This window comes from Phacochoerus africanus, chromosome 11, assembly GCF_016906955.1.
Source record: "Phacochoerus africanus isolate WHEZ1 chromosome 11, ROS_Pafr_v1, whole genome shotgun sequence".
Taxonomy (NCBI): Eukaryota; Metazoa; Chordata; class Mammalia; order Artiodactyla; family Suidae; genus Phacochoerus; species Phacochoerus africanus.
In genome coordinates, this window is record NC_062554.1 from 68,530,332 (window position 1) to 68,554,005 (window position 23,674).

The 23,674-nt window shown below is 35.7% G+C and overlaps 1 protein-coding gene and 1 non-coding gene across 2 annotated transcripts in view; both read left to right on the forward strand.

Annotated features, from left to right (window-relative positions):
* ZNF804B (zinc finger protein 804B) overlaps positions 1-23,674 on the forward strand; it is a 506,757-nt gene that overhangs the window by 205,290 nt on the left and 277,793 nt on the right. The gene's annotated exons all lie outside the window — the stretch shown is intronic.
* Positions 17,239-17,347, forward strand: LOC125112231 (U6 spliceosomal RNA). The gene has a single exon (XR_007131038.1). It is a non-coding gene; the product is annotated as a U6 spliceosomal RNA (small nuclear RNA).

A 23,674-nucleotide genomic window follows, 5' to 3' on the forward strand; every position in this document is an offset into this window, starting at 1 on the left:
GTGCTGGATGGGGAAAGGAGGGATGGAGAGTAAATATTTAACAGGTACAGAGTTCAGTTTGGGGTGATGAAAAAGCTCTAGATATAGATAGTGGTGATGGTTGCAAAAAATGTGAATGACCTCAATGCCACTAAACTGGACACTTCAGCATGGTTAAATGGTACGTTTTATGCATATTTTATCATGCAAAAATCTCTCAGACAAGAAGGCACTTGTATGACATTTCAGTATTAACCTAAACAGCATTGTGACCTGTTATCTGTGCTAAGGATCTTTGCTTTCTCTATGGCTGTGGGATAGGTAATGGCCATAAGCAGCTTACTTGAAGAGAGCATTACTCTGTGGATATAAGGAAATTCCACATATAAAAGAGACAATTATATAAATCTTCTTAACAAATTAACTACCATCATTTGCCTAAGCATCCATTGCAGTTCAGAGAGAACTCTTAGGTGAGAGTTTCTATTTGAAATTCTGATTTTATAGGATATGAAGATTTTTAACATGCAGAGTGTAAGCGGTTGAATAGAATCTTGTTTTAATAACCTAAGAAGGAATGTAAATGCTTGAACTCTTAAATATTAAAAGGGAGAAACCATATAACAGGTAGAGAGATTTTCCTTGATGGACCACATCTTAATTCTACTTTTATTTCACTGTGGTGTCATCATAGATTTCACCTTGATTTAGTGTTGTTTTTCCTTATAGGAATAATTTTTTCCCCTGTACTGTAGTTTGAAATTATATGTTCTGAGGACCTGGAGACATTATAGGTCAAGAAGGTTCCCTGTTGCTTGTCTATTGGAAGCTGGAATCAATGGAAATTTCCAAGCACTTGAGCAAAAATAGTTCTGCATGAATCTGTGTAAGTCCACACATCAAGTGGATGTATGAATAGAAACTATTTTCTTCTCTTAGAAGTTTGGATATTCTTCTAGAGGAAAGTTTGACCTTGGGAAGGGAGAAATAAGAGTTGGTGAACCATGCATGAGGATTGCCATTTTCCCCTTTATGCTTGGCTATCACAAAATATGTCTGAGCTATAAAGAGATGAGAAACTTGAAAACAGATGGCCCATCTGTTTCTGTCTGTATGAATTGTAGAGCATTTGAAAGAAACGTCAATCATGTAAATTGAAATCTAAGAGCAGACTACCATTCCAGACGTTTTGTCCTTACAAGTCACTTGTGAATTGCTGCCATGTCTTTTCCTTATTCCACTGAATTTCTCAATATTTGTACTTATTAGGATAATGTTGGTATCTAATCACCTATCCTTTATCTTTAAGTAATAAAAAGCACATAAAAATTGATATGACAATCAACCAGAATCATTTGACTTTTCTCAAGAGTTCATTGTTAAGGACATGATCTCAAATGAAGCACAGTTGTGAAGTAGGATATCTAGGTAGTTAAGATCACAAACTTAGGGGGCAAAAATCCTGGGTTTAAATCATCTTAAATTATTTTAATCTCTGTGCCATTTTCTGTTAAGTGGGAATTGATGAACCTCTTCCAGGAAAAGAAAGAAACCTCTCTAGGGAAGAGATAAAGTCTTTCATAAATGATTTTGCATAGATTAAACCCCAATGACAACCATGTAATAAACCAAATCTTTCCCCCACTTTCTTTAGAGATTTCTTATTAATATCATGTATAATAATTGCTAGAATTATATGTGTATATACATATTTTATACATATATTCTTATGTATAATATAGTGTTATATATAATTTGATTGGATATACTGTTTTATAATTTTAATGTATATACAATAAAACTTCCACAGGTTTATTTGAGGGCGAGAGAGAGAATAGGCATAATGATTTGCTAAAATGAGTCTAATATTCATCTATAACTATTATAAACAACCACAGCTAGACATCAAAACTACCTGAAGGACCAAGATGCCCAGATCTCACTTTTGGAAACTTTTTCTGTAGGTTTAGGGTAAAGGTAAGCTTCATCTGTATTTTTTCAATAACTCTTCCTGGAAATTCTTACTTGCTTTCTCCAGTTTAATATTTATTCATATACAGGGGTGATTTCTTGGCATTTCTACATTAGATAACTAACCCCTAAAATACATGCCATTATTGTAACCCATAGGTAGAATAAATTAAACAAAATGTGTTTATTTATTCCCCTTTTTATTCTTCAAAAACATGTCAACGGGCTATTTTGTCCTAACTGTGAATTGGGGTTAAGTGGTCTCTATGACTTTTAGAGTCATTTTCAAATAATAAAAGTTGTCTGGTTATACACACAAACACACAGTATTCTCAGTTCTGTTATTAGTATTTGCAGACATGCATTGTATCGTAAATATCTCTAAGTGAGCTTCAGTCAAAATTAAAGCCTCTCTTGACCTCAGCCCAGCTTTGGTGATTAAACTGCTCTTTGTTGCATGTCACAGAAGTCTGTCATCCACAGAATCCAGCATTCCAGATTTTCAGGTGTGAGTCAGACATTAATCCATGGTGTCCTCCAAAATCTACCTGGAGGATGCCTCTCAAGCGTCTCAGTGGTCAACTTGGAACATCTTCCATTTGACTTATATATAACTTACAAAACAGCATGCAAAGTTTTTTTAGCTTCAGTCGTGTAAAAGGAAAGGTATAGCTAATAGATTTGTGGGGGGAGAATTGAGGAGATGGTGGGTAGGGGAAAGGCATCTTCATGTCAGTGTCCATGGCTGATGACATAATAAGCAGAGTTTGAAGAATATGATTTAAATTGCAAAAGTAACCAAGAATAAAGAATTAAAGTGGAGTTCCCGTCGTGGCGCAGTGGTTAACGAATCCGACTAGGAACCATGAGGTTGCTGGTTCGGTCCCTGCCCTTGCTCAGTGGGTTGGCGATCCGGCGTTGCCGTGAGCTGTGGTGCAGGTTGCGGACGCGGCTTGGATCCCGCGTTGCTGTGGCTCTGGCGCAGGCCGGTGACTACAGCTCCGATTCTACCCCTAGCCTGGGAACCTCCACATGCCGTAGGAGCGGCCCAAAGAAATAGCAAAAAAAAAAAAAAAAAGAATTAAAGAAATTGTGAGGAGGCAGGTGAAAGCAGTGATGAGTGATATAAATGAACATGTTCTTATCTTTCATGGTATGAAGTCATAAATTTTGACTAGAATTGATAAACCAAGAAATCCATGTGTAAATAGGATTAAATATAGAGAAGCACACATAGATTTTTTAATATTCTACCACCATTACCCTAAAGTGTTTCTGAATCTAGAGAATAGTATGGCACAATACTGTAGCCCTTTTTTTTCTTTTTTTTTGTCTTTTTAGGGCCACACGTGTGGCATATAGAAGTTCCCAGCCTAGGGGTCAAATCCGAGCTGTAGCCCCTAGCATACACCACAGCCACAGCAATGCGGGATCCAAGCCACATCTGGAATCTACACCATAGCTTATGGCAACACAGGATCCTTAACCCACTGAGTAAGGCCAGGGACTGAACCCACATCCTGATGGATACTAGTGGGTTTTGTTACCTCTAAGCCACAACAGGAACTGCCTATAGCCCTTCTTAATATTAACTTCATTATAGTTAATAAAAGCATTTAAAAAAATAATATGAAATTATTATTCTGATATTTCTAACATAAGTTCTTTGGGTGAATCCTTTCTAGGTTTATCAGAAATTTAATAATTGTCAACCTTAATTTTTTTTACCAATAATAATCAAAAATGATATTAGATACTCATTATGCTAATGATATTTATTAAGGCAATAATTAGGTTGCTAGGGACCTCACTGTTGAAATTTACTGATATGTTTTTTTTAAAGCAATGTTTTGTTAAAACAGCAATGGGGCTCTCAGTGGTCAGAAATTAGTGCACAAATTGTATCCTCCATGATGTACAAAAACCTGATTCCTCATTTTCTTTTCAAATTTTATCTTCTTTGTTACTTGCACTAATTTGTATCCTTTTTTCTTTTCTGTAAATGTGAATTCTCAGTATTCTCAATACCTCGCTCCCCTATTGCCTGGCTAGTTCTCTCCACTTTCCATTTTATACGCTTTGATATATCGCTGCTTCATAGCTTTCCTTGCCTACAGGTATGTTCAGTTTCGACTAATATGCTAAGTGTTAGCGTCACACGGTGTCTAAAATATGGTGCTTAGAGTGAAAGCGTGCCTATAGTAGACTAGGCTATGGTAACCAAATGAATGAATGAATGAATATATAGAAAAGGAAGATGTAAAAATTGCTTTGGAAATGTAAGGAGATTCTTCAAACAAAAATTGTTGCTCCATAACATTTAATTAAAGCAGTAGGACTAGACTGGTAAAGAAAAAACTCTTTTCTAATCAAGCGGGATGACCAGGAATTCCCGTTCAGCACAGTGGGTTAAGAATCCAGCATTGTTACTGCACTGGCTTGGGTTGCTCTTCTGGTATGGGTTTGATCCCTGGCCTGGGAATTTCTGCATCCTTTGGGCATGGCCATAAAAAAAAAGGGATGACCAGAAGCACTGTGCTACTGTGTGTCCTTGGGTAGTGACCATAATCTGTATACAGACTCAATCCATATGACATGTGCTAGGTTTTATTTCTGAACATGTATAGTTTTCTTGGACATATGTCTTTTCTCATATATATTTATTATTAAATATGTGTTTTAGAATTTTACAATGATGTTGCCTTATATACTTTGTGTTTATATCAAGCCTTTATCAGATCAAGTATTTCCTTTTTTACTGTGAAGCAGAAATTGTTAAAACTGTTAAAGCAGTTGATCTTGCTCTAACTTCTTCAGTTAGGTTAAAAAGTGCCTATCTCTTGGTTTTTGGATCAAAGAACCTAAAATCCTACAAAAATAAAGCCTATTTGCTACTAATCACATTTGGCATATAGTAGCATGAAATTCATTTTCCATGAGGACTCTATTACTGAAGCATCATTTAGTTACTAGTAATGAAGATTCTGGGTATCTTAGTCACCCTCTTATGATTATAGCAATGGGTAGCATTTAAAAGTGACGGCTCGACGTTAAATTGAATTTTATAAAAACATCAAGGTGCATTTACTTTGCCCTGTATAAGAAACTGATGAGTATGCAAGATGAGGTTAATGCAATGGGTAAAATAAATCAATTCCATGTCTCAACTAATAGCCTTAATAGTTTAGCAAACCACATAAAAGTTTGCTTTTAAATGGACACTTAGGCTAATTTGACAGCATGCTTGCCATTAGGCAACAATTACTGTCATTGGAGTGACTTTTTTTTTTTTTTTCTTTAGTCAAATCTAGGAACAAACAAAAGGGAGGAAGAAAGGAGGACAAACTGTTTACATATGACATTAAATTCTGGTGTCTGTGAGTCAAACTCTTTATGTTCATGTAGCTAAAGCAAGCAATAAATTTTCACAGCTGGCACTTTGCACTGTGCTTATTAGTTACAATTACATGCCATATATATGATTGCTTAGAGAGTAGGATTTTTTTTTCTAAAGCTGTATTTTGCATCATAGTCACTTTCTTCCAATTTTTGAAACGGGACAGAAACTTTTTTGTATAAATCACATAAATATCAGGGTAGTAAACATTTTTTAGCTTTAGTATTATAATAAAACATGACATAGAGTTATTTCTGAAAATGTGAATTTTGACAGGTAAATACATATAAGTGTGGATATTAAAACCTGAGGCAGTAACGGGCAACTGATTTCTTCTCTTGTTCTTTCCTTCCTTCCTTCCCACACTCTCCTCTCCTTACTTCTTCATTTCTATCATCTTTCCACCTTTCTTCCACAAAGAAATGCTAGTGCAAAACCTGTGCAGTTTTCAATGAAAATAGATATGTAAGCAACATCATTCAGTGGTTTATTGCATACTTTTCTTACATACTCGTCTAGATCAAAGAAGCAGGGGAATAAAAATGTTATAATCCAAACATTTTATAAATAAGCAAACCAGTAGTTCTGGAAGGTTTTTTTTTTGTAATTTTGTAGATCTAATATTAATAATATTTTTGGTTTTTCCAATATCAAAGAAGCTTTTAATGATATAAAATTAAATATTTTACAGCTTTATTTCTTACCCATATCTTTAACAAAACTGTACCAAATGAGTTGGGTTTGGGCAACCGACCCACTGCCTGTTTTTATAAATAAAGTTTTATTGGAACACAGTCACATCTATTTCTTTTCCTATTGCTCCTAGCTGTTTTCACGCTACAATGCAGAGTTGAATAGTTCCAACAGCTACTCTCTGGCCCTAAAAAGCCTAAAATGTTTACCATCTAACCCTTTACAGCAAAAAATCTGCCTACTACTGCCCTGGAGCATATATTTAGTTTGATATTTTGACCTTATAGTCAAAGACTGAACTGCCATGTATCATTAGTTGGAAGAATGCTTGCCTCATAATATGTAATTCACAATTTAGACATGTCTTCCTTTATTCAAGCATTCTTAACTGTTTCCTGTGTGCTAGGAACTTGGCCAGGTGATGAAAAGACATTGCTAAGATAGCCCTTGATGATAAGGAAATACACAATTATAAATTTTAATATCATGTGCCAAACTCTAGTTACAATCAATCTGTTGCTCTTACCTAGCTTGTGGCACATACTGAGAAAATTAAACTTGTCCTTTCACCCTTCCAGTTCTTCGTTGAAGAGTGAAGTAGTGTCTTTCACTTCTGAAATCACTCCTCTGCAAACCTCTTGAGATATGCAGAGAATTTGCATATGTAATGGGTCACATAGCTGTAAGTAAAGAATAGTATTATTGGTTTTACTGGAATAATTCTCATTTTTCAGATTTGCCTCTTCCACCTACATTCCTTTCACACATATTTTCCAAATTAAACACAAATGTTGCTTTCCTTTTCCTTTCTTCCTTTTTTTTTTTTTAACATTACCTTTTAATTCTGCTTTCAACAGAAACTGTGCTGCCCCAGAATCTTCTTCTCAGCATGTGCTCTGACAGTGAGGACACACTCGGCATTAATTAAAGCAAAGGGATGCTCCGGAGGCCCTCGGTGGAAGAGATGAAATAGACTCCTTTTTTCTGTCTCACCTGGAGCAGCTTTTACCTCTTTCATAGTTTACCAGAGCTATGGATTGGGAGCTACAGGTTTTTTTTTTTTTTTTTTTTTTTAAGGAGGTCAAAATTGGTGAACAGATATAAGTAGTGCAGAGTAGAGCATCAGTATTTCCTTAGTCTACATCCTCTGGAGTCATTCAATCAATGGGTATTTATGGGAAGCTGTTACATGGCCAGCAAGGTACTGAATGCTGATGGCAATCCTGAAGCTTCAGTAAAAATGGATTTGTTTTGTTTTGCTTTGCTTTTTAGGGCTGCATTTGTGACATATGGAAGTTTCCAGGCTAGGGGTCAAATCAGAGCTACAACTGCCAGCCTACACCACAACCACAGCAATGTGGGATCTGAGCCGCATCTGTGACCTCCAACACAGCTCACAGCAGTGCTGGATCCTTAACTCACTGAGTAAGGCCAGGGATTGAACCCGCATCCTTGTGAACAACTAGTTGGATTTGTTGCCGCTGGGCGACGATGGGAACTCCTAAAAATAGAAATTTGTATTGCGTTTTTTTTTTTTTATCTTTCAATCACTTATATGCCACAAATGTGCCCCAATCTACCTGTTCCGCATTTTCCCCAGATCAAAATGTCTTCTTTTTTTGAAATTGTGTCCAGTTACTCCAGGAAATTGTGTTCCAATCTCTGTAGTAAAATAGACCATTATTCATATCCTGGTAGCAATACCTAACATCTTTTAATGAATTACGTATTTACTTACGGGATTCTTTTCCCAATTGTCAGTTTCCAGAGGTCAGCAAGTTGTGTTTCAGTTTTTTCCCCAGACTCCAACATAGTTCCTGCCTGGTGTAGCATGCTGCTTAATAACTACTAGTAATAGAGTTTGACTGAAAAAAAAAAAAAAAATCTCCTGTTCATCAGCAGTTTCTCATTAACAAACATTTCACCAGAAAATAAAACATTCCTTTGAAAAATAGATGAATGTTCTCATCTAAGAGGATACTTTTAGTTTAGAATTTAATCATCTTTGAAAAGTCCTGTCAATTAAACAGATATTTTGTTAGAACTGGTAGTGTCAACAATTTTTGGAGACTGCTGAATCTGATTAAAAAAATCAGAACTCTGAGGCTTCTATAATTCTCCTTACTAGCGGATTACCTGACTCTAAATCAAAAAGAAAAGTTGTGTTGGGGAAAGGCGACATATTTGAGTCGATACAGTGTTATGAGTGATAATTAGACTTGCAGATTGAATTTCCACAAAATTCTAGGCTAACCAGGACTTATTATATTTATTTCATAATTTTTAAGTGGTAAACTTTTATATTTTCAAGAGCCAGTATGTGACATATCCCCAAGATATTAATGCAAATTATTGACGAAATATTATAATTATATATATCATATTTATTGTATAATTATAAATATTTGTAGTAATACACAATATCATCTATAATAATATATACATAAATAGATATTATAATATAAATAACTATTGGCGTTTTAATGCTTTTCTCCTGGAGAAAACCTGGCCACTCTATTTCCGTAGCAGTTGCTTTTCACGTATATCACTTTCAAGTATTCATTGAAATAATGTGGAGGGTTTTTTCTGTGCATATTGTAATCCATCATGTCCTTTAAGAAATGTGAGGCTATCTTTAGGAAGGGATCTTTTTTCCTTGTAAAGAAAGTTTAGTGCATGATAGATAATGACGGGTTCACTCACGTCAGAGTTCTTAAGCTCTGAAATAACAGGAAGTACTTTGATTTGAAATAATAGGAATCACAATCCACAAGATATCTGTTCAGAGAAAACAGGTCAAAATTGGTATATTTACTTGTATCTCTCTTTTTTCTAGCCCTGGAGGATGACATGTTTTGATCAAAAAACAACATACATCAATAAAACCTACAAACCTATTTAACTGTGTTTTTTAATTTCCTAGCAGGCAGGAACACAGAACTTTGAAAAGGATTTTTTTTTCTTTTTTAAGAAAAAATTTTATTGACTCAAAGCTACAAAATGCAGATAGGCTGTTAACAGGAGACTTCAAAGTAAATATTTTTAACAGACTTTCATACTATAGTGACCTAGTCTCTTGATCTTGGGAGCAAATGTGTATTTTATTGAGTGTTCATGATGGTGTGATAAAGTTCAGTGTTACTTTTTGGATCCAACTTTTATATGTAATTGATTTGTAATCGATGTAATGATCAGACACTTCTTTTTCATCTAGCCTTTGCCTATTTGAGAAAAAGAAGTGTGCAGATAGCACCTATAGGACTTCATACCATAGTCTTTGTAATGAACAAACGGGACTCATAAGATGCCATTATGGCACTGACACATCTGTCCTTTATTCCCCACAGCCTCTTCTCCTGTTCCTGTAAGAAAATGGTACCCAATTCATGGCTTTCCTGAACTTCCTCAGAAATTACAAAGCCCTAGATTTTACGTCGTCATTACCATACAGCTTTGAAGTTTGAATATATTATTTCTGACCATAATCCAAAGGCAAACAATAAATATCACATCGTTTCCCCTCCTCATAGGGGGCTTCCTCCCATGGGAGCAGACACCTGGGCCTTCTCTCTCCTCCATATCCTCCCCACCTGCTAACAGTCGTTATACACCTTCCCCATTTGGAATGTGGGGGTTCAGGGCTCTTACGTAATTGACCTCTCTGGGTGTGAAAAAATATTAAAAATTCTAAGCACAAGTACATAATAATACATATAGAAATATGTGTCATATATATATATGTAATGTCATATTTTATAACATTTAAAATAGTCAAGCTTATTCTTTCCCTTGTGTGTGTTGTCCTGGGCTTGTAAGAGGCTCCCCTGCAAGGCCCGTCCTGCTGCAACTCTTAGACCTGCACTGAGGCGCTTTGGTTCTGTTTGTTTTGTTTTTACTGGAGTACAGTTGATTTATAATGTGTTCGTTTCAAGTATACAGCACAGTGTTTCAGTTATGCATGTGTGTATGTGTGTGTATTTATATATTCTTTTTCAGATTCTTTTCCCTTGTAGGTTATTAGAAGATGTTGAGTATAGTTCCCTGTGCTATATATACTAGGACCTTATTGGTTCTCTATTATACATGTAGTAGTGTGTATATGTTAATCTTAACATCCTAATTTATCCCTCCCCACATCACTTCCCTTTGCTAACCATAAATTTTGTTTTCTATCTCTCTGGGTCTGTTTCTATTTTGTAAATAAGCTCATTTGCACATTTTTATAAAATTCTATATATAAATAATACACAACATTTGTTTTTCTCTGCGAAGCTGGGGCTCTTTGTTCACTGGACCTCCTCCACCAGCCGACAGTTGGCTCCGTCAAACTCAGGCTCTGACTCTGAAATCCTCTTGTATCTTACACATTGTCCAGTTAGTGAGGACTGGAAAAGTTTTGAGGTTGGATTTCTTTCTTTCAGGGTTCACATTTGGACCACAGGAAATCACAGGCATCTGTTCACCCATCTTAAGAGGGAGTTTATTCCCAGACACAGCACGGCCCCCCTTGGATCCCTTGCCAGAGTAACTCACTGCCATCACTCCTACCACCCCTGTATCATGGGTGTGAACCTGATGCCAGATCACTGAGTCCTCCAAACTCTAGGAAAAAAAACTCCAACTCTTCAAGTGGATCCTTTTAAATCCCTCTTGCTAAGATTTCAGGGAAAGAAGAGACACTGTCCTGAAGGAGGAGATGGTACTTTCAGACCTTTCTCCAATAATCTATCTCATAGAACTCTTCCTACCCTTTTCAGGTTCTAGATCTGTGGTTCTCAACTCTGGAGGTTGCACTGGGGTTGACCACCACTGCTCAGTCCCTTACCACTCCCAGTGTCTTCTGGACCAGTAGCATCCACAGTACAGGAAGCTTGTTAGGGATGAAGCAGCTCAGGCTCCACGTGAGGCCTATTAAATCAAATACCACACTTAACAAGATCCTCAAGTCAGATGCATCCACATTAATATTTGAGAAGTGTGCTCTTTTAGACTAGTGGTGTTCAAACTTTAATGGATGTTCTAATCATCCAGAGAGCTTGTTAAAACACAGAATGCTAGGCCCCACCTCCAGAGTTTCTTATTCAGTAGATCTCAGATGGGTCTGAAATTTGAACTTCTAGCCAAGTTCCCACATGATGCTGATGTTACTAGTCCAGGAATCATACTTTGAGAATATGTGTGTTTATATCTACCTGTGTGGTACTACAGACATAGTCACAAAGTACACTTGAATTATGCTCTTCATTGAGGTGTGCTATATAGAATACACATCCAATTTCAAAAGACTTAGTATGAAAAAAGGCAACATATTACATTTATAATTTTCATGTTATATGTTGAACTGCTAATATTTAATGATGTTGAATTAAATAAAATATAGTATTAAATTGCTACCTTTTAATTTTTACTATTTTTTTAATTCTAAAAGTCTTTTTTTTATTACTCAAATGAATTTATCACATTTGTAGTTGTATAATGATCATCACAATCCAATTTCACAGGATTTCCATCCCACAGCCCAAGCATATCCCCCCACCCCTCAAACTGTCTCTTCTGGAGACCATATGTTTTTCAATGTCTGTGAGTCAGCATCTGTTCTGCAAAGAGGTTCCGTCTGTCCTTTTTTCAGATTCCACATGCCAGTGAAAGCATTTGATGTTGGTGTCTCATTGTATGGCTGACTTCACTTAGCATGATAATTTCTAGGAAATTTTTACTGTTTTTAATGTGACTACTAGAAACTTTAAAATCACACGTGTGGCTCGCTTTACATTTCTACTGACTAGCATTCTTTATTTTGATCTCAATCTGGCTAAGGGGTTCCTGAGGGACTTCTGAAACTGACTCTTGGTTTCCTCCATCACAAAAGTCTTATTTGGCGGTCCATCTTTGTTTGGTATGCCATACTTGACAGAGCTCAGCACCTCAGCGAGCATTACAATTTTAACATTTTGCATTACATATATAATAGCTTATTAAATCCTCAAAAGAATCCTATGAAGAGGGTATTATTATCTGTATTTTTCAAACCTAAGAAATAACTTCCTGAAGCTCTTCTAACTAGCAAGTAAAATCCAAGGATAGGTTTGTCTAACTTTCAAGCCCATGCTTTTCCACTTCACCATGCAACCTCCACTCTGGAACAGTGGTGTGCAGGCATTTGTTCTTATGAATTCTTTGGAAACTATCTGCTCAACTTTGTACACGTTGAAGTCTGTAGGAGTTTACATCAGAGTAAATATGGTCGGGCAGCAGCTTATTTTTAAAACAAGACAATCATTTCTTCCTAACAGAGCAGTCTAACTCTTCACGTTGCAAATGTCAGTACTTTAAATGAATTGTTTTTTGCTCATAGGCCAATTCAGTTATGTTCTCAGATCCCAGACACTATTATCTATGTTGTAGGTTTTTTTTTTTTTTTGTAGTTAATATTTAATTGATTTAGGTTCGTTCTGCATAACTGGACTCCACCTGTGGCTCCTCTATATTTGTACCAGACTTCTGAGTAGCCTGTTTTCCCTCTGACTTCATGAGTGGTCCAAACAAAAGTAATGGTACAAACAGATAAATTCCGTTTGGAGGTGGGTAAATAGGTTGGGTCAATGGAAAAAATCCTTGACTATCACTTTCCAAGTCAGCTCTCTGGAGCTAAATGATTCAAGCCATTTGATGTAGCTCTGTGTGAGGCTTTCTATGACAAGTTGGTGATATCTTTCTCCTATAAATTTCTATAACCTTTAAAAAAATACTTCTAATTATATCACTTAAAAATCTTTATTGCAGTTGTCTAGTGCATGTCAGTCCCTCTGATTAGAAAATGATTTTCTAGAAGGTAGGGATTTTATTTTATATATGTGAAAATGTATGTATGCAATGCATGGTCTGCCTTGAACTTGAAATTGTTTTTAAATTTATCAGAGAGATCCTTTATCTTCATTAATAGCTTTCACTTGAATGTCAAGGTGAGTACAATGTATTGGTTTTTTAAGGTTAAACTTTCATATTGGGAATGTCAGAATATCACTATTTTAAAAATGCTATAGTCTGTAGCATTTATAGGTTTATAGATATTCGTAGGTCTGTAGGTTTATAGATATTTGGATGAATGGACTAACATATTTCTAGATTTTTGTATTGCCATGCCAAAACTTTAAACATTTGTATTTAACAACAACAAAGAAAGAATCACCCATTATCTCATTTTCTGAAGAATGATATTTTTAAAGGCGGTAATCTAAAAAATCAATCTTTGAAAATATAAATATATTTTTATTTAAAAATTAAAGACATGACTCTTATCATACTCTTGCTTCCATCCTACTTGGCCTTGGACTAGGAGGGAACTGCTTCTGTGGGACTCAAGACAGCAGTGTAAAGCATGGTGAGGGGAGTCTGGTGACAATCCCCTCCCTTGTTTGCAGGGTGTTCTGTACATAATATAAAGCAGATGCTCCTTCGTAGAATGTTCATGCATCTGAACTAGTTACCCATTACAAAAAAAAAAAAAGTAAGAGGCATAGAAATTCATGCTCTAAAATAGTGATATACTATTTTAATGGGAAGATGTGATTCAACATGCCTTATATAAAGGGCAAAGACCAGAAATACTGGGAGATTCTGACAGGCACAGGAACCACAGAAACTTTGGCAATATAAAACTGTTCTATGCCCACTACAGGGGATTTATTCATTCTTCCTTGTTGACCAAATAATTGCATATGTGCCAAAATGAATGGACTGGAACCAGAAGCAAAATTCGGACATAAACAAAACCATTATGGAGGATATATTTCCTTCTAATAAAAATAACCAATAAACCTAAGTATTCCTTCAAAAGAATGTATCCTCTCAAAGATTCCCCCATAACAGGAAATATTTTCCAATAATTTATTTCTTTGAATGGGTTCCCACTTAAAAATACTAGCAGGGCACACACAAGTTTTGGCAAACAGACTCTGGTAGTCATAAAATACATTAATGTACTATTAAATCAGTGGAGCCAAGACACACTGCCTAATTGTTTAAATCCCTTCTCTCTTTTTCTAGTCCCTCTTCTAATAGTACCTGCTTTCCAATGTCCTCATTTAGTTTATTTCTTCTCATACCTCAGACTCCTTTAGAGAATGATGGGGCTAATGACGACTAATGATTTGTGTTTCACATTATTTTTTGTAATTGTAGCATTTCCTTCCTTCCTCACAGCACAAATAATCTATTTTGAGAAAATAATACCAATCCAGTTTCCTGATTTTGCTGTGTTTAGCTTCTTATCCAAAGAAGTAAAACTGAATGCCTTTCTCAAGTGCTTCATGCTTACTGCCTGCACAAATGGTACACAATTTGCTCTAATGGTCCACTTAAGAACCATGTATCCAGTGAAAATAAACTCCCAGGATCCCAGTACAGAAAGTCCAGCCCTCTCTCACCCTGTCCTGCTCTGGAGCTTGTCTTTTTCCCTATTACTGACATCTCACACCTTAGACTACTTTTTTTCATTTGTACCCTAGCCATCCATCATTTACCCGGTATATTTCCTCTAGCATTCACCTCTGACTCCCCATGTGGGCAATCTACATGTGCCCACATCACAATCTACTTCCGGAGCTTTGATATCTGTCTTTTCTCCTACCTAGAACCCAAATCTAGTTCTGGACCCTGAGCCCATCTGACAGGCCTATTTCATTCTACAGGAGAAAAGTGGGTTTAAAGCTAAACAAAGCTCAACTCTTTACTAAATAAAGCATAAAGCATTAGACTTTTTAAAAAATTGTACCTCATTTCCAAGTAAATCAATTTTTAAGATGACGATAATTCCTTAACTTGAAACAATTTGAGCCACTCCTTTCCTTAGAGTCTGTTATTCAAAAATCCTCTCCCAGATAGCAGTACATAGCGCAGCTTTGCTTTTGTTTTTCATGCTTTTCTCGTAAGATTGGTTTCTTAAATGGCCCTCAACTCCTTAACTATCACACTTTCATGTCATTTTCTTCCTTACAATAAATATTTGTAATTATTTTGACATCCTTCATCTCAAATTCCTGCAATAAGCAAAGCCTCACCACTGCAGCCTCGGGGCCTCACCTATTTCAGATGCACATACTGGATCTTGATTTGTATGGAATGTATATCATGACATTGTTTTAAGGAGAATTTTCAAGTGTAAGGCTTATCTCCCAAACTGGACTCTAAGCACAAAAAAAGAGATTGGCTGTGTCTATATATTTTTGTGTTGCTTAAAACCCTAACATATTTCTGAATGCCTCCTGATAGAAACAGTAAAACATCAGTGGCCTGGTTTGGTAAGGAATCATTAGTCTCCATTTTCATCCTTAATTTTTGTTGAGAACACTTTTCTTATTGATATATCAAACAAAACGTGTCTGTAGCCTAAAGAGTAAGAACACACTAAAAACCTTCTTACCACCCATAAAAAAGAAAAAGAGAAAATCTCTATATCATGGCAGTGTGGATTCAAATGACAAACAAATGAGATGCAAAATGAAAATAAAACACTACCAGAGAGAGATAGAAGCTTTATTTGTTGTTCTGAAAATGTGGAAATTTGAATGTTGAATTATTTGTCAGCAAGAGAGATATTTACTGGTCTCATGCATAGAATGATGCTTGATATGGGAGCATATATTTTAAACACCATTGTTAAAAAGGCAAAGAAAATTATGCATTTACTGATGTGTGTATAGCATAAATGCTTAATTATAACCATAGTTATTGCAAAGCTTTATATGGGAAGGACCAGAGATCAAACAAAGGGAGTAGAGCATCCACAGCTAATTTATTAAGAGGAATTATGTCAATTACAAGAACTTATTTTATCACTTCCAGTATTCTAGAAGAATAACAATAAAAAGTTGATGCAGAGTTTTAGAAACATAGACTGATTGATCAATTAAATCTCCTTGAAAATATGATCTTTGTAATCACAGAAAATAGGAATGCCATAAAAAGAGTTATCTCTTTAGTAAGAAGGAAAGTTGATATAAGATTACAACTATGCCATTTTAGTGAATTCATCAAAACTAAATCCTCAGCCATCTGGTACCAAGGAGATGTTTTACATTTTCCCCAGAAATTTTCACAAACAGACCTGAACATCAACCTGATGGAGAGACACATAAAAGCCACCGAATTTACGTGGCAATACGAGCACTAGATTGGAACTCCTCAAAGTCTACAGTATCTAACGTTGCCCAGGCATCTCTGTTGATTCCCCTAAATTCTACTCCTCTACTTGCCAGAGATGATCTTACATTGAAAGGAGTTTTGACAGCAATAAGTTTTATAGGAATCTTTTGCCTCACTCTAGTTATAATACATTGTATTTTAAATAGGAAAAAAGAGAGCAGATAAGAAAAAGAATGAAACAAAATTACTATGCACAAATGTACAGAGTACTTTCCTTCTTAACTATAAAGCCGTGGCTGTTGCACTTTAAAAACATACCAATAAAGTAAAATTAACATCCGAAAAAAAATTACAACTAAAGGAACTTGGGGAGGAAAGAGGAGACCCTTTAACCCTGGTTCATACAATAATAATTATTGTTACTTTCGCTATACATACGCATGAGTAGACCTTCCATTAAATCAGTGGTTTCTAACTTTAATTGTACTTTAAAATAACCTGGGGAACTTTTAGAAAATACTGGTGGCTTGGTCCCACCCTCAGAGATTCTGATTCAATTATAAGCTTCCCAGGTGTGACTGTATCTTCACTATAGCTAACCAGCACAATAGGTAATTTATAAGGAAATGACGTTCTTTCTTTCAGGAGGAAGTACATCTCAACCTGCACTGCCCATAAATAAGATGACTAACCATTGGAGCTATCTTGGCCTCTGCATTAGTGCCTCTTTATCAGGGATACAGAAAACCTATGAAAATTACCCCCAAACTGACATTCACTTTCCCTAAGAGAATAATCTGAGCTGTAGCTCTGGTTATTCCACACTAGGGCCACCAAATGTTAAGGCTTAAAGTGGCCATTCAATGATAAAATATGCAATTTCTCCTTTCTCTTGATGTTTTAGAATATGGCCAAAACTGTAATCAGATGCCTCCAGTGACCATTTGCCTAACAATATCTACAGATAACCTAAAACTTTGCTCTATTGTAGGGAGAAATCAAAGCAGCATTGAAACGAACCATTAGAAAAAAGAAAAAAAAAACCTACTAAATCATGGTTGCTTTTAAATTTATATACTAAACTTGGAATGATATAGACAGAAAAGCTTAGCATGGCCCCAGTGCAAGGGTGACATTCAAATTTATGAACCATTCCCTATTTTTAATCAGTGAAGACTGGTTTAAGAAGATATAGTGTGTGTGTATAATAGAATATTATTCAGCCATAAAAAATGAAATATTGACATTTGTGGCAACATGGGTGGACCTAGAGAATATAATACTTAGTGATGTAAATCAGAGAGAGAAAACAAATATTACACAATTTTTATGTGGAATTTAAAAAATAATTCAAATGAATCTATACACAAAACAGAAACAGAATCAGAGACATAGAAAACAAACTTGTGGTTGCAAAACGTGAAGAAGGAGGGGAGGGATAAATCGGTATGACATTAACAGATAGAAACTGCTATATATAAAACAGATAAGCAACAAGGATTTACTGTATAGAAGGAAATTAGTTCAGTATTTTGTAATAACCTATAATGGAAAAGAATCTCAAAAAAAATATAAATGAGTAGCCTTGTTGTAGACCTGAAAAATAACAGAACATTGGAAATCAACCATGCTTCAATTTGCAAAACACTAATTAATGAAGCAGCACCATGAGCCCTAATTAAAACAATTCCTGGGAAAAAAATCTAAAACCAGTTGTGTGACCCAAGAGTGCTAAATATCAGAGCTTTTTCTTCAACATTCCACACGAGCAGGCTCATATTTGATATGGCCTCAGTCCAGAAGATCACATTCCATGAAGGCCTTTCATTGAGTAGCCTGAAACAGGGAGCGAAACATAGAGACTTCTTGAGATCGTTTCCAAAATGAGAGGCAAAAATGAGAATACTTTTACCTTTATTTCTGGTCTTTACCTTTATTTCTGGTCTTCTGCCTCACTCCCCATAATCCTCAAGTATCAAAGGCCTTGGCTATTCTTTTATGTCCTCTTTGTCAGCTCCTCTACCTTTCTGTTACAGTTTCAATGTAAAGCTGGAAGATGGATGATATGGGAAAAGAAATCCATCATGATCTAGCCTTTGATGTTGTAAGTGGTGTTAAAAATCTTGGACCATTCTTACTTTTTTTTCTCTTCTAAGAGTTTGGTCTTAAGCAGATTATATTGCTTAAAAACCATACTTTGAATATCAGTGGTTTAAATGATAACTCTTTTTCACCATCTATTGACAGTGCTTTATAATAATTCTAATCTTCTCTCTCACCTCCCTCCTTCCTGCCTTTCCTTAGACCTTGGATTTAGGAGAGAATTATGTGCTTATTTAAGGTTTAAACCATCTGCATTTCTGTATTACTTCCCTAAGGTGTCTTTCTTCGCAAATTGGCAGAATTTTGGTGACTTAAAACAATACCCAACTATTATCTCTTCATTCTGTAGATCAGAAAACAAATGAGCTCAGTTGGGTGCCCCATTCAGGGCCTCACAGGGTGTCAGCCTTGCTGAACTCTTACTTAGAGGCTCTGGGAAATAATCTGCTTCCAAGCTCATTCAAGTTGTTGGCAGAATTCAGTTCCTGTGGCTGTAGGACTTAAGTCTATATTCTTGTATCCTGTTGGTCAGGAACTGCTCTCAACTTCTAGCGGTCACTCTCAGGTCCTTGTCTGTGGCCCCATCTGTTAATAGATAAATTCTCTGACTTCCTCTTCTACCACAAGTCAGAGAAAATCTCCCTGTTTTGAAATGGCACATGGGATGGTTTTAGAATCAAATTTTTTATGATCTCAAAGTCATATGATTAGTAACTTTAATTACATCTTCAAATTCCCTTTTGCCATGTACGATAACATAATCATATTCACAGTCTCAGGGATTAGCAAACAGAATCTTGGTGGGTCATTTTAGAATTTTGCCTAAAACAATGTCTTATTTTAAATCAGAAAACTGAATCTTGGGACTTGTATAACTATTGTTTATAATAGCCATAAGAGTGCTTCTCACATATATTTTTAAACTTTTCTTGTGAAAATAAGGACACTTTTCTTTGTTGTATTTAGTTGCTGGTATTGTAGAGGCTACATGATTTATTAAAAGAAGACAGCACAACATAAGGAAATGCCTGAACTACAAGTATACCTTGGATATATTATAGACTACTACAATAAAGACAGTCACATCAATTTTTGGTTTCCCTGTGCATATAAAAGTTATTTTACACTCTACTATGTTAGAGTGTAGTATGTTAAATGTGCAGTAGCATTATGTATAAAAATGTACAGACCTTAATTAGAAAATACTTTATTGATAAAAAATGCTAACCATCATCTAAGCCTTCAGCTGGTCATAGTATTTTGCAATAGTAACATAAAAAAAAACCCAATAATCACAGATCACTATAACAAATATAATAATGAGAAATTTTGAAATACTAGAAGCAATACCAAAATGTGACACAAAGACATGAGGTAAGCAAATGCTGCTGGAAAAAAAAAAATGTGTCAGATCAACTTGCTTAACGCAGAGTTGCCACAAACCCTCAATTTATAAAAATTGCAGTACTTGCAAAGTGCAATAAGGCACAAAAACAAGATATGCATGTAAAATGCTAGTTTAAAAATACTTAGTTTTTTGATATTCTTTACACATGTGCTTTTCCATTATGAAATCTGGTGTTTAATTCTAATGCTTTCAAAATGTAGGAAACATATTGCCTTTATTTTTACTAAATGTTTTTATTACCATTAGCAAGAAGGTGTGAAATAAGTAAAACAGCCTTCTTTGCATAAATTTGCTCATTAGTTATTCTACAAATCATTTTTGTAGATTTTTTCTGTTATCCCTCATTTATTTATTCAGTATTTATGTCTACAAACCATTTGAATCAGCTTCTCTTAAGAATGTTGAAATTCAGAAAATATGAGGCAGATTCTATTTGCCTTACCAAATCCTTGATGATCCGATTAGTATTTGCAAATTAAGGATGAGACTAGGTTGACATTCAACAGAAACAATAGCAAAAAGAGGTAAGTGAAAGAAAAAGAACTGTTAATTAGATGTAGAGCAGGTAAAATGAAATATTGCTTCTTTATTAGCTACTTAGCCTGAATAATCTAATGAACAAGAAAGGTCAATGATTCAAAAAAGAGTTGTTACTATTTGCACTAATGATATGGTGGAATTACTGCCCTCTACCAAATATTCCGCAAAGCTTATACAACTCTCCAAAAAAGTGCCAACAAAGCAACCAGAAATAAACAACTGCTTATTTCAAACACGTAAAAATTCAAATACATGCTAGAATACCTATGTAATATACAAATGGAGCAATAGGATCTCAGTAGTGGGTCTGGAGGAAAGCAGTGACATTATTGGAGCAAGGCTTCATTTCATTCATTTTAAAAGTATTTAGTTGATGTTATTTTTACTGTAAATTGAATTAGTGTTTGTTGTGAGTAATAGGAAAAAATAGGAAGTTTGAAAGGAAGCAAGCGATCATCCAGGCTTGCTCTCAAAATCCATGTAATATTGGATGTGTTTGTTCCAGGCTTCTTTTCTAAGCAGATTTTTTTCATAGTTTTCATTATACATTATATGTATAGTGATTTATTCACTTAATATTACAATGAGTATTTTTATGTTATTACAATTTCTTCATAAAATCAGTTTTGTTTCCTTGATTCTTCATCTTACATAAATTTCATCATAAATAATATCTTACACTTAATTTTCACTATACTTGAGTTAATGTCTTTAAATCTGATTGATTTAGTTCTTTCATTATATGCTAACTCTTCCCCATTAATTTATTTTATTCAACTGACTTCTGACTAATGCACTCAGTTGTAGGAAATTTTGAAATATTATATGACACGTGTTTATGTAAAATTCAGTACCAGTATGATTATATGAAAGTATTTTTCCCTATTTTTGCACCAGTTCATTCATACTCCTTAAATACACAGAGACAATAGCTGTGCATTTATTTTGTGCACTTTTGACACATAAAACAAGCAATATGTATATAATTTTTGTCTTTTGTCTTTTTAGCGACTCACCCACGGCATATGGAGATTCCCAGGCAGCTGTTGCTGCTGGCCTATGCCACAGCCTCAGTAACGCCAGATCTGAGCCGTGTCTGTGACCTACACCACAGCTCACGGCAATGCTGGATCCTTAACCTGCTGAGAGAGGCCAGGGATTGGACCTGCAACCTCATGGTTCCTAGTCGGTTTCATTTCTGCTGCGCCAAGACAGGAACTCCGCAATATTGTTTTCTAAGCTATTTCATGACATTTATGATTAATTGTATTCTAGATACCTAATTCCAAAAATTGACTAATTCTTAGAGGAAATTTAGGATATTGATTTTGCTGGTCAACAGAAACCTAGAAAAATTTAAATGTCCTAAAATCTTACAGGCCTTGTTTTTCCTCATCCAGAGTTACTGTGCCTAAATGCTTATTTCATTGATGACACATAATTTAAAAGAGAATTTCAATGTAAACCAATCATGAGCAACATGAGTGGGAAAAAAAATAGCAGTTGCACTGCTCTTACCAGATGGCCTGCTCTACAAGGGCATATCTCCAAAGATTGCTAGCAGGAGTTCCAAAATCTTTAAAAAAATATATTATTATTATTTTTTTTAACTGAAATGTCTTGAAGAGATGAGAAAAGGAGCATTTTATCACATTATACACAGCCACACTTTCTAAAACTCTCCAAATTTTGGCCTCCAATTTTCTTTCATGTAGGCCACTGCCCAGATATTCTCTGACTTTGTAAAATATATCTCCTTGCTTTGCCAGACTTTCTAGTTTATTTTCTATTTCCAATTGTATCAGTATGTCTCTTCTCATAGAAGTCAATCTTCTCTGCCCAACTTCATTCTCTAAGTTTGAGTCTAATCAGCTCCACAAAAGCTTGACTGGACAGAGAAGAAAGCCTTTCTCTTTATAGGTAGTGGATCTGATTGGGCATATCTGCCCTTAGGAGCAGTGAAATGATGTTCCCTCATACCTTATACCCTCTAGACACACACACACACCCACACACACCTGTCTCAGTAGAGCTTAGACAATATAGATGGAATACCCCCATCTCTGGCACATACACACAAACATGCCTAATTTTGTGCTGGATGAGGATAGTACCTATGGAAAGTAGAGCACAGATTCGAGTGCATCCTGGAGAGGCCACCAAGCCTCCTTCCTCTTCTTGATCCTTGTGTCAGCTCTGTTTGTGATGCAGGAATAGTCCTGAGGGATTCCATTGGAAAACCTTCAATGGGCCCCCACATTGCTATGCGTGAGTCTAAAAGTGTACCTGCTCTGAGTGCTGGGGAAATAAATAGGTTTTATATGTCCCTTGGTTACATTTGGTATTTTTCGAGTTGCCTTATGGCTCTGTAAATATCAAAGTATCAACACATGAGGCATTGAAGGGACGCTTAAATTAGCTCCTATTCTGTAAAATACAAATTTATTCATTCAGCCACCCAGCAGTTATTCATGGAGTACCTGCTATTTTATAGGCACCCTTTTAATTGCTAGAAATACTTAACAAACAAAATAGATGAAACTGTCTACTCTCAAGGAGCATATATTACAGTAGGGAGAGACAAAGAATAAGCAAACAACTTTCTAGGTGGTATACCAGTCTGAGAAAATTCTGTTAAAGAAAGTTAATAGGCTGGCTCAATTTCTTAATAAGCCCGGAGACTTACATAATGCCAATAGTAGTAGCTGGAACTCATGTAGCTCCTGTTCTGGAAAGGCGCTGCTCCATATATTTTACACATATAAACTCATTTAATCCTCACAGTCACCCAAGATAGAAGATACTATGTTCACTCACATTTTATGATAGGACAACTGAAATAACACAGAGATTAATTAATTTACCCCTAAATTTTGTCAGGATAAAGGCAAAGCCAAGACTTAAACCCAAGTGGTCTATTCCCAGAAAAATTCCTTACAGCATCTTGATATTGAGAGGAATGTACTCCAAACTGCTGGGACATGCTATAAATACCACACTGGGGAATGGAGTCTATATGTGTTGCTTAAGTTAAAGCTAGAATTTCCCAAGGCTGTCCATAGAACCTATTAAGATTTGTGGAAAAAGTCTTCATAGCAAAATGAGAAAATTAAAGACAATTCAGAATCATTGCAGAGAACTAATTGATATAATAATAAATATCTTAGGATGGGAATTATATATAAAGGAAACTTATGAGTCTTGCACAGCATTCATTTTCTCTTTTTTTGGTCTTTTGTCTTCTTAGGGCCGCACCTGCAGCATATGGAGGTTCCCAGGCTAGGGGTCTAATCAGAGCTGTTGCTACCGGCCTATACCACAGCCACAGCAACGTGGTATCCAAGCCGCATCTGCGACCTACTCCACAGCTCATGGCAACGCCGGATCCTAAACCCACTAAGTGAGGCCAGGGATCGAACTTGTAACCTCGTGGTTCCTAG